Source organism: Panthera uncia (genome assembly GCF_023721935.1).
Source record: "Panthera uncia isolate 11264 chromosome A1 unlocalized genomic scaffold, Puncia_PCG_1.0 HiC_scaffold_16, whole genome shotgun sequence".
Classification (NCBI taxonomy): domain Eukaryota; kingdom Metazoa; phylum Chordata; class Mammalia; order Carnivora; family Felidae; genus Panthera; species Panthera uncia.
In genome coordinates, this window is record NW_026057576.1 from 9,014,969 (window position 1) to 9,026,443 (window position 11,475).

The window sequence follows — 11,475 nt, forward strand, 5'->3', positions numbered from 1 at the left end:
TATGTAAGTTATACAATATGTCTCCTCAGGCCACAACGGAATTACACCACAAACCAATAACAGAAAGATAACTAGGAAATCTTAAATAAATAAGACGAAACAATACACTTCTTCAGGGTAGGGACAGAGAGGAGAGAGAGAGAGAATCCCAGGCAAGTGCCATATGCTCAGCACACAGCCCAACGTGGAACTCGATCTCAGGACTGTGAGATCATGACCTGAGCCAAAATCAAAAGTTGGATGTTCAACCGAAGGAGCTACCCAGGTGCCCCTAAACTTATACTTCTAATAATATATGGGTCAAAGAAAAGTCTCAAGAGAAAATTAAAAATAAACTAAGAATGAAATAAGAACTAAATAAGAATGAAAACATAACTTAGGGAAATTTGTGGGATGCAGTAAAAGCAGTTCTCAGAGGGAAATTTATAGCATTGAATGACTATATTGGAAAAGAAGAGGGGTGCCTGGGTGGCTCAGTCAACTAAGTGTCCAACTTCGGCTCAGGTCATGATCTCACAGCTCGTGGGTTCAGGCCCACATCAGGCTCTGTGCTGACAACTTAAAGCCTGGAGCCTGCTTCAGATTCTGTGCTTCCCTCTCTCTCTGCCCCTCCCCCTCTTGCGTACACACTCTCTCAAAATACATAAATAAATAAATGATAAGTTTAAAAAATAAAAATGATAGGTCACTTTTAATTTTTCAAAAATAAAATTATATTGGGGCACCTGGGTGGCTCAGTCGGTTGAGCGTCCGACTTCGGCTCAGGTCACGATCTCACAGTCTGTGAGTTCGAGCCCCGTGTCGGGCTCTGTGCTGACAGCTCAGAGCCTGGGGCCTGTTTCAGATTCTGTGTCTCCTCTCTCTCTGACCCTCCCCCGTTCATGCTCTGTCTCTCTCTGTCTCAAAAATAAATAAACGTTAAAAAAAATTTAAAAATAAATAAATAAATAAATAATAAAATTATATTATAAATTTGAGTACTCTTTTTCAAGCAAGCCACACCCCACTCACACTCCAATGTGGGCCAGGGAGAGGTACCTTCACCTCCAAAAACCACTTATGAAGAAGGGAAGGTTAGCAGCCCCTTAGACTCTTTCTGGAAACTTCTTTTGTTTATTCATTTGGTTAGTCATTCAACACGGTCTGCACAGAGAGTAAGATAGGGACAGGTGCCTTGCCTGACCTGAGGTATTCTGACTAGTTTGTTGAAAGGAAGAAGAAGTTTGGGTGGCCATGGCTGAAGGAAGCAAAGCTTCGAATTTCCTAGGGAAATTAAAAAGCCAATTATATAACCTTGCTTGGGTGAAAGATCATCTCATCCCAGGATGGATTACAAGAGAACCAGAAAGCAGGACTGGAACTCTTCTCAAAAGGCCTCGAAGAGTTTTAACATGATTTCTATGAACTTTATTGTCTTGAATGTCCACCTCCTATAACACACCAAGATGGGTGGGTCGTAAAATACACTCCAGAAAGTTAGCCTGTTTCCTAGAGTTTAGTACAATCCATCTGGACGCTGAAGACGGTTGCCAGAACCGATAGCATGTGGCAAAATGGCGCCCGGATACGAACACTGAGCGCCTCTTTTGGATCATGACTGGACAGCCGACTCAGGGGCTTCCTGAGAATGTTCCCGGCACGCCCATGAACCCCGCCATCGTAAGCCATTTACCCTGGCAGAACTTACGCTCATCTGAAGATGACATAACATTTTTAAAAATGGCATCAAATCAGAAGTTTAAAAATGGCATCAAATCGTAACATTGTGTTATGTCAATTAGCGTTGGAATTTGCCCTCTCATTTTGTGCCTTCGGGTAGTTCCTTCATCAGTTGTCAAGAGGAGCATAACGTGTACTTGTATAGACAGTTCCTGAGGGGAACTGCTATTGTACAATCACAGATAGGCGGCCGACGACATTACGTGTCACGTCAAAACCCCTGAGCCCGAATGGGGTCGTGAGGAAATAAGCAGACAGGTCCGTACCGAGGGCCCCTCCGTGACACAACGGATCTGGGCTGCTCTGGAGAGTGGCGACAGGCAGAGGAAATCGGCGCTCTCTGACTGGATTCTAGAGCGAAACTTCGTCACAGAGAACTTTCTTGGGCCGACTGGAAGGAATTTCACGTAATTTTATTGCATTAACGTTAAATTTCTTGCGTGTCACAGCGGTAGTTTGGTGGTGGAGAAGGAGGCGCTCGCTCTTAGAAGAAGCGGGGCTCACCCAAAGTGAGGCTTGTGCTCGCCCGAAGCAGGGCTCCAATTCACCGGAAGTGGGGCTTGAACTCACCAACAGTGAGATCGTAGCCTGAGTCAAAGTCAGATGAGCCACCCATGCACCCTATTGAAAAAGGTTTTTAAAAAGTAGGTGGTTGATGAACGAGTTATACGGGTCGCAATGTTGCGAAAAATCCTTCAATTATTCTTAAGTTTTCTCAAATAAGTGAAACTGAGAGTAGCGATAGTTGATGTTAGAACAGTTAGGCCTTGTTTCGGATTCTGTGTCTCTCTCCCTCTCTCTCTGCCCCTCCCCTGCTCACGCTCTGTCTCTGTCTCTCAAAAATAAATAAACATTGAAAAAAAAGAATAGTTAGGCCTTAGAACACCTGCTTGTCTTTTTTTTAATGTTTATTTACTTACTTATTTTGAGAGAAAGGGCGAGAGAGTGCACACGTGTGTGAGTGGGGGGAGAGGAGGAGCAGAGAGCGAGGACAGAAAGAATCCCAGGCAGGCTCTGCAGTGTCAGTGCGGAGCCCCATGTGGGGCTTGAACTCACAACCTGTGAGATCACGACTTGAGCCGAAACCAAGAGTCAGAGGCTCAGCCACCTGAGCCACCCAGGCGCCCCAGAGCCCCCACTTTTCAGGTGTTCTATTAAACTGCGAGGCTCAGGCCTGTCGTTTATGGAGGAGAGAGCTGGGGCCGTTGACAAGAACATCCTGGAGAAACCACAGACGTGTGAGGGAGGCGTGCACAGACCGGAAGCACTAGCAAGAACCGGTGAGAAGATCCCGGAGGGACCGAGGGTGGTTGCCCACGGCCTGGGGTGTGGAGCCGGCAGCGTGCGGCCGGAGGTTCTGGAAGCCTGAGGCTCAGCTCTCACGGTTCAGCCTTGGCACGGTCAGAGCTGGCCCACTGCCACCGGGATAGACGGCGACAGGCCAGGTCTCAAGAATGTCTGCCCCCCCACCCCCACCCTGCTGAGCTGAGGAGCGGGTGAACGCAGGGTGGGAGCCTGGCCTCAGCACCGAGCCTTGCAGCCCGGGGGCCCTGCCTCCTCCCAGGCCGAGGGTTTACAGCCCGCAGCTCTGATGAGGGGCATCGGTGGCGGGCTGGCAGCAAAGAGGAAAATCAAAGAGGCCACAGTGGATCCGGGGTTCCTCTCGACCCGGGACTCATTCCCTCCTCTCTGCTTAACCTCGCCGGAGAAGCACACATGAGGGCCTGAAGCTTGGTGCCCCCCTGACACACGTTAGCAGAGAGGGCGGCCAAGAATTCCAGGGAAATGCGAGCTCCGAGGCCAGGCCACACCTCTGAGGATACAGCGGCCATCGAAGAAACACATCAAGCCCAGCAACGTATACTCCCTGGGGCAGAATTGTTGGAATAGAGGGACTAAGGGGTTGAGTCGACAGAATAAATAAAACCGGAAGAGATAAGGGAGTATAAAAGTAACGTGAGCCGGGAACGAGACATTATTGAATAGGGAGGCGCCTGGGTGGCTCAGGTGATTGAGCGCCTGATGTCAGCTCAGGTCATGCTCTCACGGTTCGGGGGGGTTCGAGCCCCGCATTGGGCTCCCTGCTGTCCGCTGTCAGTGTGGAGCCCACTTCGGATCCCCTGCTCCCCTCTCTCCGTTCCTCTCCACCTCGAGCTCTCTCTCAAAAATAAATAAACATTAAAAAAAGAAGAAGAAGAAGTTATTGAACAGAAAGCATGTAGCAGCACTTGGTGCCTGATACGGAGGCAGGGATTGGTTCCAAGGCCCAGAGCCGAACGGCTCGGGACAGCCGTAAGGACTCGAGCCCGCTGTGCTGCCTCCCCAGTGTGAGTGACAGAGATTCGGGGGGTGATGTTAAATCTACCCTTCCTCACTGCTTTAAGGATGTCCTTTACCAACCTCAACACTGCCTCTAAAGAGTTAGCTCTTTGCCTCACGTCTCACAATTGATAGCTACACAGCAGAGCATCGCAGCCCCGCGGTGGGGGACGTGCCTACGCAGGTCTGACCGTGTCAGTCTCCAGCCTAAAAACTTTAGGCGGCTTTCTATCATCACCAGAAGGAACTCAGGACGACACCGAAGGCCCTTTACATCCTGGTCGCGAAACCACTTACTCTGTTCTCTAAACACCTTGTGATCTAGCAACACAAAAATTGCAAGCCCAGGGGGGCAAAGAGGCTGTTTCTCAAAGGTGGGTCCTGTGGATCTGTTACTGCTGCCTCGGAAGCTTCTGGAGAGAACTGGGGAGAGACTGCCGAGGTTGGACTGGCTTGGCTGCTACGGGCTCAGGAGGTGGGGGATGGCTTGACGTGCTGTGAATTCATGAGCCTTCCCTGGACATTCCCCATCAGGACCAAATCTTTTCAGTTGATCTTAGCCAAAAGGCCGAGAGGCGATAAGACCAAATCTTTTCATAACTTCATGCTGTTGGAACCACCTACAAGGTTCTTTCCTACCCTGCCCACCAATTAAACCCCTACTCATCCTTCAAGACTCACCTAAATAGTAATCTTTCTTAGCATTGTCTCTTGTCCCCTTCCAGACTCCCGCCCCTTTGCCAGTACGGCTGGTGCCTTCCTTCGTACACGGCCGTGGTTGTGCTTATAGGCTCGTACCACACGGCACTGGTAGCCTTCTCTCCAATCGTGAGCTCCTAGAGGGCAGGGACCATGGTTCACTTTTCTTTGCAGCCCCCGTGGGATGTGCAGCGCCTGTCACAAAGACAGCATTTAATAAATGCTCAATTAATTAAGTATAAGTGCCTAACCAGCGAATTAATTACCCCGGATAATTGTGTATTGCTGAAGGATCTGTCCAGGGTGGTTCTTTGGAATTCCTGCCTTGAGGGAGGGTCAGATTCGTTTACTCTGGCTTATCCTCGAGGTGGGTCAGCATGATTTAATTTCAGAGCTTTGTTATGTTGTCATGCTTTCCTCCAAACACCTGCCTGTTCTCTAGACTGAGGCTTTCGCCTGCAGGGCCCTTCAGTCTCCTTCCCGGCACAGAGGTCGCCTGTCTAGCGGTGCTGGCCGGTGTCACTGGTGAATGTGTCAGGCGCTAAAGGTGTGCTTTCCAAACCTACCTGGAATTCTCCGTCCCGCCCCCACGCACCCTGCAGCCTGCCCGTGAACACCTACCTGTCTTCTGAAACTTCGCTCAGGCGTCATCTTACGGAGGAAGCTCCTTTGATCACCTCCCCCCCACCCCGAGCCCCCACTGCTCCCAGGCCCCACGAAGCACCATCCATCACAACACCCTCCCTCTGTCCGTCACAGCACCTATCACTTGCTATTTCTGGGGCTGAGTCTGCACAGATCCCGGCTGTGAGGCCAGGACAATTAGGGACAAAGAGCCGGGCCCTCTCGGCATCACCGGAAACAGTCCTAGGCCAGATCCGGAGACACCAGCCCGGGAGGCAACACAGACAGGCGTGTGCTTGTGGCACGGCAGGATTCTGCAGGTGCACTGTGTGGTCCTGCTGAGGGCGGGCCTGGTGTGCAAGCCAGCCAGCGGGGCCTGGGGGACAGGGCAGGGTGTAGGAGCCACCTGTGTGCTTAGGAGAGAGTGGTGACAGCTCGGCCCTGAGAGATCCGGAGCGCGGTGCCGTGACCAGCCAGCCTGCAGCGCACAAACACCCATTCGGAAGAGATTTTGAGCTCAGATCCTGAATCCGTTGACAAAAGGGATCAAGGACTAGAGGAAAGGGTACCGACTTTTTTGTAGGCATTTCTCCCATGGCTCTTCTTCAACAGGCACCTGCTTCAGGAATTAATAAGCTCAAGTTCTTTAGGGAAGAGAACTCTTTTTAAAAATCGCAGACGAAGAGCATCCATCATTCCCTCTGCCTCCCTTCAGCCTGGTTTCGATTTTAGCCTTCCCATTCAGGCTGGGTGGCCAGGCATGCTAAGCCTGAGGCAACAGCAGCGCTCCTAAAAGGACAGAAACAAGTTTTTATTAAAAGCTGGCTCGGCTTTTAAAGATGAGCTTGGCAAAATAGCAAACACACAGCACTTAGCATGTGCTGGGCCCTGTTCTAAATGCTTTATACGAATCAATTCACTAAGCCTTCCCAACAACTCTGTGAGGCACCGACTCTGATGGTGTCTGTTTTATAGATAAGGAAACTGAGGCCGAGAGGGTCATGGACTTGCCCCAGGTCTCACAGCCAGGAGAGAGAAATTGGCATTTGCGGGCCAGCAGCAGCTAGGCTCCAGAATGCACACTGTTAACTCACAGTGATATCCCACCCTCAGCATCACAGGCCATATAGTGAGGTGTGCAGGACATATGGGACGGGCGCCCCTATGGTGGCAGGGTTATAGAAAGGCTAAGTTGGGTTTGGGGGGAGACTATGAGTGGACGAGAATGAATGAGGGGAAGGAATGAGAAGCAGGAGCGTCCAGGGAGGGCTCTGGTCAAAGAAGCTATTGCCTGGGTGGGCGATGTCCGAGAGCGGCCAGGGGACCAGCAACGATGGGTCTGAGAGAATGTCAAGAGACCCACAAGACAGGCAAAAGCCAAGACGAACCCTAATGTTGAGGCTCTAAACACGTGCAGAAGCCAACGAGAGGCCAAGAGACCAACAGGAATGAAGAATAAGGAGACAGGGTCCCATGTGGACAGGCAGTGGAGTGGTCCAGTTGGAGCACTGGGAGCAACCATCCTGGTTGATGCAACCACCTGAAGGCCATGGGGGCGGGCCATGAGGAGGAGGCCTGGGTTAGGGAGCACCACGATAAATTGACCCCCGGCATTTGAAGTCTGGCCACCAGCAGTGAAAATGGCGCCGTGGAAAGAGGAACTGGGATTGATTCCTCGGGAGCATGCAGTCAGGAAATGTTTGGGCTGGATCCCTGACGCCCACTGAGCTGGGAGGCCATGATTCTGGGCTTCTGCCTAAAAGGTCCCAAGGGAGAATGTCCCTTCCACAGCCACAGTCTCTCTTGCTCTGGCCTTACTTGCTGAGGGTGCTGGTGACTTAAAGCAAACCTGCCGCCATGTCACGTCGTATAAATTTGGGGACTAAGCAGATACTAAGCTCTAAAACAAGAGCACGGAAGTCATGAGCAACATACCAGTGAGCTCATCATGTCACTGTGGAGATTTCCCAAGTAAATAATTTCCTTTCCAACCACCAAGTGTCATAATGATACCACCAAGAAAGATGTCTATTTATTCCTGGCCAGCCTCTCTCAGATTTACATTCCGATCATGAGATGGGACCTCTCACTGCATTTCAATTCATTACTTAATCAAGTGGGATGCCGACTGACCCCAGAGTGTCTTAAAGTTGGGATTATTTATGGATATGGTTTCTTGTGTAGGGTCACTGTGGGGTCTCATCTACATATGTCTCTCAGGAAAGCTGAGAAGTTATTTGCATAAGAACCCGTAGGTTTCCTGGGAGGGTCTACAAAGAGGGCCATGGAGGAACTAGAGGGCAGATTGCCTACAATTAGGACCCAGCTACCCAAGGGGAGACCCTACCCAAACCCTGAAGGGGAGCACTTTGGAAAAGGAAGCTCCCCGCCCCCTCAAGCCAAGAGTGAGCCAGTCAACACTCACTCTGCTTCAGAGTGCATCTCAGTCGAGAGAGTCTATCATGGTGCCATGACTAGCCTCAGTAGGCTCCTCAGTTCCTTTGAGGCCCTTCCTGGAGAAGGGGGTGCTCTCATGAGCCAGACCACAACTGCAGTAGACTTCCACTGCACTGGGTTCAAAACATTTCTGAAGCACCTCTGGGGGCAGGTGGGGTGAGAGCAACGCCAATGGGCATGCTTCTTGTCTTCAAAGGCTCTCATGGTCCAGTGAGGAAGAGAGAAATATGCCACCCAAACCAGGGCCTTGGTTTATCTTTCATTGCTTCGTGTCTTCCGGTGGCCTTGAGGCTTCCATCATCATGCAATTTAACTTTGGTCTCTAGTAATGTTCTTTGCTTTGAAGTCTACTTTAGCCAGACATTAATATAGCCACTCCTGCTTTTTATTATTACTACTATTATTAATGTTTGCATGATATATGTGTTTCTATTCTTTTACTTCCAACCTACCTATGCAGTTGTGTTTGAAGTGTGTTTTTTATAAACAACATATGTTGGGCCCTTTTTTTTTTAATCCGCTCAGTCAATTTCTGTCTTTTAATTGTTATATTTAGACCATTTACATTTAAGGTAACCGTTCACACATGAGGGCTTAAATCGGCCACTTTTTAATTTGCTGTCTGTTTCCTCTATTTCTAATTCCACCATTTCTCTCTTCTTACCTCCCTCTGGGTTACCTGAGGATTCCACCTTGATATAGTTACAACATTTTTGAGTGTCTTAGTCTGCAGAGTTTTCTTAGTGGTCACTATTATAATATACAAACGTAACTTATCATAGTCTATAGTATCAACGTCAACTACTTTTGAGTGATGGATAGAAACCTTACTTCCATTTTGGTCCCTCTACATTCCCCATTTTAAAAATATACTTTTAAGAATTTTCTACACATATATTGAACACCACACCAGATGCTGTTATAATTTTCGCTTGAACCTTCCAAAATGTTAAGAAACTCATGAGAAGTAGAACAGTCTATTCATTCCCATTTTTTACACATTCTAGTGTTCCTTTTTTCCTTTCCTAATCCAAACTTTCTCCTGTTATCATTTCCTTTATGTACGGGGATCTTTCTTCAGCCATTCTGAAAGGGTAGATTTCCTAGCAACAAAATCCCTTACTTTTATGTTGTCTGAGAATATCTATTTCCCCTTCATTCTTGAAAGATATTTTTGCTGGTTATAGAATTGGTGGTTGACAGTTCTCTTCTTTCAGTTCTTGAAAAATGTTGTGTCATTTCTGTCTGGCCTCCATGGTTTCAGATGAGAAATCTGCTGTTTTTGGAGTTAGTGTTCCCCTATATGTGATGCATTGTTTCCCACTGGCTGCTTTCAAGATTTTTTTTTTTCTTTTTTTGGTCTCTACGTTTAAAAGTTTAATTACAATGTGTCTTATCATGGGTTTCACACCATTCGGGTTTATCCCATTTAGATTTCACTCAGATTCTTGAATCTGTAGATTTATGGCTTAACCCCTCGGACACCTTCCCAGCCAAAGTGGGGCACCACCAGCCCATTGCCTCCAAGGGCCCCACTGACCCCTGGCAGTAGGGAAGCAGAGGGCTCACTCACACGGCTCTGTCACTACAGGATTGGGACAGCAGCTCAGCTCCTTGCTGGGCCCTGCTGATGCCGGGGGGGGGGGGGGGGGGGGGGATCAGCACGCCAGCTAGCCTTGTACCTCACTCTGCCTCTTTGATCCCAGGTAAGTGAAAGGCTCAACTAGCTACTGGACTCTACTGGTATTACCCAGGGAAACTGGAGCACTGCCTGCTTTCACCAGCAGAGACTAGAAGATCAACTACCCACCTGGCCCACAGACAGTATCCTGGGGAGTTAGGGCACCACCTGCTTCCACCAAGTCAAAGACGAAAGACTAGAAAGATCTCTGCTTAGCCCTACTGAGCAAGGGATTAGAGTACTACTGCCTGCTTCTGTGGGGCAGGGGGTTGTGGAAAAAGATCAGCTCCCAGTTTGGCCCTGCTGAAACTCTGGGGGCAGGGTGTTTCTACTGGTACTTGGCTGGAGTAGGGCAAGTATTGCCCAAAAGGTTTTCTGTTGCTAGGTGACCCTTTCTTGGCCTTTTGGCTGGGGTTGGGGGGGAAGGCTTTTTGTGAAGATTCTTTTGGTCTGCCTGTTGGCAATTCCAGTTTGGAGGCTTCTGTAGGGCTCTGTCCAGAATATATAGAAGGCAATAAAGAAACCCGGGGGACCCACCACTGTGCCATTCCTCAAGTCCCGAGGGCCCTGGGTCGTCTGCCTTCTTCTCCCCCCGAGAATCTTCTTGTGCTGGTTTGATATGTCCATGGCCTTTTTAGCTGGGCGAGAGAGGAGCTGGGAGGATTAGGGCTGCTTCATCTTGGCTGTAACTGGAAGTTTGACTATATTGGGCACGTTGAGGAGAGGTCAGATATGTTGCAAGAGACCTACGGTTCCCTTTCGGGTTACACGCAATCTCAAAGTTCCCCTCGTGAGCATGTGGAGGGGGGGAAGCAGCTGAGAAAAAGAGCCAGTGAGATTGTCACAAGCTGCTGTGCCGTGCAAGGACAAGCTTTTACTGCTTTAAACACAAAGCCTTTCCCGCACATTAAAACTAAGTAGTGATCCAGGAAGCCTGCACGTTGAACCAGTTTCAAAACATAAACTACAGACTTTAGAGAGCACAGCTCACTCTGCCTTGCTGCATGGATACATTTGGTGACTATTATATATTTCTCGGTAGGCTACCCAAAGTACTTAAAAAAAAAAAAAAAAAAAACACCACGAAAAAACCAACACTGTAGCAGCAGTTAATTTAAATGGGCTTTCCGGGGCATGTGGTGTGAATAAACCAAATCAGTAAGATACCCATTGAAAAGGAAGGCTTTGATATGCTGCAAGAACAGTGACTTTTGTGCCCAGTTTCTGACGTCTCTTTTAACATGAAATTTTAAAACATCTGTCTCTGAAGCAGAGCAGGAAATCTCCAAGCAGCCATAATTCTTTGGCTGCAGCACACGGCAACTACAGGCTGTCTGCATTTTTTTTTTTTTTTTTAAATCCTACCAGGAAATCTCTCTTTTCCCTTTGAAACGAGTTCAAAGCAGGGTATTTAATGGGCATTTAGATGGAGGGAGAGTTTGAGAGGCCACTTTTACAAATGGTGTCATGAGATGAGTCATGGTCAAGGACGCGATTCTGCTTTTGGCAGAAAGGGTTATGAATGGGGCTGCTTTATTACCAAGCCAGGGGCGGGGGCGGGGTGGGGGCGAGCGGGAGACCACCTGATTCTACGTCAGTCTCGTAGAAAAGGCAAGTTGCAAATGTCCCTTGTCAGGTACCTCTCTTCTGGGCACCTCTTTGAAGCAAGAATAACTCTCCTGGTCCTTTGTTTGAATGAATGGCTTTTGGAGCTGTGTTTCCAATCTCTTTGACGGTGGCTTGTATTGCGTCAGTGGCCGTGGATTGGACAGAGAGGGTGTTGGGGTTATGCGTGCTTGTGTTTGCCTACGCAGCAGGGGGAGGTCAAGGTAGGTTTTTATTTTTTTCCTTGATGAAATATATGAGGTGCCATATGGTCGGAGTAACCTGAGAATACCAGGTGTGCCCACATCAGAATCTGATGTGCTGTTACCATGGAGACATTAGCTCCCTCTGCAATGCAGGGTCTCTACTTT

At 48.8% G+C, this 11,475-nt stretch overlaps 1 protein-coding gene across 1 annotated transcript in view; it reads right to left on the minus strand.

Annotated features, from left to right (window-relative positions):
* Positions 1-5,866: 5,866 nt before the first annotated feature.
* Positions 5,867-11,475, minus strand: part of KATNAL1 (katanin catalytic subunit A1 like 1) — a 110,004-nt gene continuing 104,395 nt past the window's right edge. The window contains exon 12 of the mRNA XM_049647412.1: positions 5,867-6,150. The gene's annotated coding sequence lies outside the window, so the exon portion shown is untranslated. The remainder of the gene's footprint in view (positions 6,151-11,475) is intronic.